The following is a 4,190-nucleotide window of genomic DNA, read 5'->3' on the forward strand; positions in this document are numbered from 1 at the left end:
TTATTGTTCTTTTGGAAAATTTTAGAAACTGGAAACTCTGAGAATCTTCCTCTTTATCCCTGGTCTACAAGTACTTTGGGGTGGGTGTTTTAAAATTATGATCCATTCACTGATCTCATTTATATCCATTCAGGAAATGTTCTATTACTCTGTGATGATTTTTCTTGTTTTATCTGTTGATTTCTAAGTTTGTCATAGATAAACTCCAGTCTTTCATTGATTTCCTAAAATAATTTTTTTCTCTTTGTTTGACTGACTGGGATGTCACTGACTATCTGCCAACTGTTTTACCCAATTCTTCATTTCAGTGATCACAAACCAAACTTGCAAGACTTATCTTTTATCTATTTTCTCCTTTTTACATGGCATCCCTTTATTGTTTTATCAGTACAATAATCTTTATCTACTTCTGAATTTTAAGGTAGAATACTCCACTGTTTCTTGAATTACCTGTATTGCTGCTGATTCATTTCTTCTGTTTATCTTTGCCTCTTTCTGGGAAAACTCTCCTCAAGAGTTCCGTGGCCTGTGACTCTGCATTCATATTTAGCAATAAGACATGAGGTGATGACTAGAAAATCCCTGATTACAAATGAAGATCATTGAACACTCCTGGCCCAGAGGAAGGGGCTTCAGGGCTGCCCTTCATCCCACCTCTCCCAACCCGGAAGTAGGGACTTGGAGGCTGCTATCCTTTCCGCCACTCCTGGCCACGAGGAAGGAGCGTCCAGGCTGCCTTCTGTCCCACCACACCCAGACCAGAGGAAGAGGCTTCTGAGCTCCCATCCTGATACTTCTAGCCCAGAGGAAGGGGCTTTAGAGACACGGTCCCACCACTCCCACCTCAGAGGAGGTGAGCCACGTGGGTGCCAACAGCACACCCCATCCCAGGTTGAAATGAGAAGACACTTAAACAAGTCTCAAAACCTGACTTCCAGATCACCTACAGCAACTCCAAAGGGAAATGAGATGGAACACTCTGATACTCAACCACACAGACTCCCTGAACTGGCAACAAAAGAGGATCTGGAAAAAATGAAATTAGAAATAATTTCTCAGATAACAGCAGAGATTGTGCTTGTAGTGCAAGACATGATTAATAAATCTAGAGAGGAGCTGAGGAACATGATGGAATCCCAACATAGGAAAGAAATGGAATCCATAAAACAAATGCAAACAGATTTCCAGGAAATCAAAAACTCCATTGAAAGTCTACAGAGCAGAATGAGCCAATGTGAGGACAGAATTTCAGATATAGAAGATAAGATTGCAATTAGTGACCAGGAAAAGAAAAATTGCTTCAAAAAGGTAAGGGACCATGAGAAATCAATCCAGCAGCTGCTAGATGATGCAAAGAAGAATAATATAAGACTGATTGGAGTCAAAGAAGAAAAAGGAGAGAGTGAAGATGACATAAAAAAACTCTTCACAGAAGTAATGGCAGAAAACTTCCCAAGCAAGGGAAAAGAACTTGACATACAGATAAGTGAGGCACATAGGACTCCAAAAAATCTACACATAGGCATATAATTGTTAAGATTCCAGAAACTTAACAGAAGAACAAGGTTCTACAAGCAGTGAGAGAAAAGAAACAAATCGCATACAAAGGAAAGCCCATCAGAATCACAGCAGACTTCTCAACACAAACCATCAAGGCAAGAAGAGCTTGGAGTGATGTATTCCAAGACCTAAAGGAAAACAGCCTCCAACCCAGGTTGATGTACCCTGCAAAACTATTTTTCAAAATTGATGAAGAAATAAGATACTTTCATGACAAAGAGCACCTTAGGAACTCCATGAATACCAAACCAGCACTCCAAAAAATTTTACACAATATCTTAGGAACAGACATTGAGGATCACAACCCCAGGAAGCAAAGCAGAATGAACCCATCTGGCATGACAAGAAATTAAATGTAAAGGGGGAGAATACAAAAAAAAGAAAAATTCATGACAATAGGCAAATAATTCCTTTCATAATAGCATCCAAAAAACTGAGATACCTAGGAATCAACCTAATGAAAGAAATCAAAGACCTCTTCTCTGAAAACTATGGCACTCTGAAAAGAGAGATTGAAGATGATATCAGAAAATGGAAAGACATCCCCTGCTCCTGGGTAAGAAGGATCAATATAGTGAAAATGCCCATACTTCCAAAACTGCTGTATACATTCAATGCAATTCTAGTTGAGATCCCAGCAGCATACTTCATGGACCTTAAGAAAACAATCCAAAAATTCATTTGGAACAAGAAGAGACCCAGAAGAGCAAAAGCAATTCTAGATAACAGAGACATGCCAGGGGGTATCACAATCCCCAACTTGAAACTATACTACAAAGCTACTGTGGTAAAAACAGCATGGTACTGGCAAAGAAACAGATCTGAGGATCAGTGGAGCAGATTAGTAGATGCAGAAACAACTCCAGACACAGCCATCTCATCTTCAATAAAGGATCCAAACACCCTCACTGGAGGAAAAATAGCCTCTTTAATAAATGATGCTGGAAAAATTGGGTTTCAACTTGCCAAAGACTAAAACTAGACCAATATCTCTTGCCATGCTCTCAACTAAAATCAAAATGGATCAAAGATCTAAATATTAAAATAGAAATGCTGAACCAGCTGGAACAGAGGTTAGGTAGAACTCTTGAAGACATTGGTGTAGGAAAAGACTTTATGAACAAAATCTCAATTGCCATGAACTAGCACAAACAATCAACAAGTGGGATCTCTTCTTATTAAAAAGCTTCTGCACAGCAAGAGAAACCACCAGCAGTGTGAAGAGACAACACACAATTTGGGAAAAATTCTTTACTTGCTGTTCCTCAGACAAAGGTCTACTATTTTGAATCTATAAAGAATTTAAAAAGATCAGACCTCCCAATTTAAAGACCCAATCCAGAAATGGGCGTCTGCAATGAACAGACATTTCTCAAAGAAGTAGAAATAGGAAATAAATACATGAAAAAATGTTCAACATCACTGGTCATTTGAGAGATGCAAATAAAAACAACACTGAGATTCCACCTTACTCCAGAAAGAATGGCTGCTATCATGAAATCAACCAATAACAAATTCTGGCAGGGCTGTGGGGAAAGAGGAACCCTGCTCCACTGCTGGTGGCAATGTAGACTGGTGCAACCAATGTGGAAATCAATATGGAGATACCTCAAAGAACTAGGACTGGAAGTCCCATTTGACCCAACTATTCCCCTGCTGGGGATCTTCCCCAAAGAATTAAAAGAACCATAGCACAGTGATATATGTGCACCCATGTTCATAGCAGCACAGTTTGTAATAGCTAAAACTTGGAAACAGCCCAAATGCCCATCAACTGGAGACTGGATAAAGAAAATGTGGGGTTTTTTTTATAAAATGGGGTACTACTCAGCCATAAAAAATGAGAAATTAGAGATATTTATAGCTAAATGGATGCACATTGAGGCGATACTCTTAAGTGAAATAAATAGGACACACATTTATAAATACCAAATAGTTCTCTGGTGTGAGAAACTGAAAGTGTCAATAAGGACTAAAAGGTATAATAGATAATGTGAAATAGGAAGAAAAGGGGCAAAGGGGAAGGGGAAGTGGGAGGGATGGGGAAAGGAAAGAAGGGAATGGAATTAATATGAGAAAATGGAAAAATGGAAACAAAGTCTTTGCAAATAGGGAGGGATGGAGGGGTTGAAGGGAAGTCAGGGGAAGGGGGAAAAATAAGTACCAAGAGAGACTACATAAAGGTGCAAATTTCCAAAGATGAATGTTGTTATATTGTATACCTAAAATGTACCAATGATTAGAATGAATAATCGATAATCCAAAATAGGAAGAAAAGGTCCAAAGGGGTAGGGGTAGGGGTAGTGGGAGGGGCAGGGGAAAGGAAAGAAGGGAAAGGAAAAATGATGAGAAATGGAAAAAATGGAAATAAAGTCTTTGTAAATAGGGAAGGGTGGAGGGGGTGAAGGGGGAAATGGAATGGGGAAAAAATAAGAACCAAGATGCATTATGTAAAGGTACAATTCCCACTGAGAAATGTAAATGTGTTGTATACCTAAAATGTACCAATAGAATAATTTAAAAAAACAAAAAACCAATGAAGATCATTGATCAAAGGCTCCAATTTGGAACCATGTGGTAGAACTTCCCTTTCAGCTTCCCTAAGAAGCCCAAGGTCAATGTGTGGGTGT

Source organism: Heterocephalus glaber, unplaced genomic scaffold (genome assembly GCF_053883595.1).
Source record: "Heterocephalus glaber isolate CG9 unplaced genomic scaffold, H.glaber_assembly_v1.0 deba00001587, whole genome shotgun sequence".
NCBI lineage: Eukaryota > Metazoa > Chordata > Mammalia > Rodentia > Bathyergidae > Heterocephalus > Heterocephalus glaber.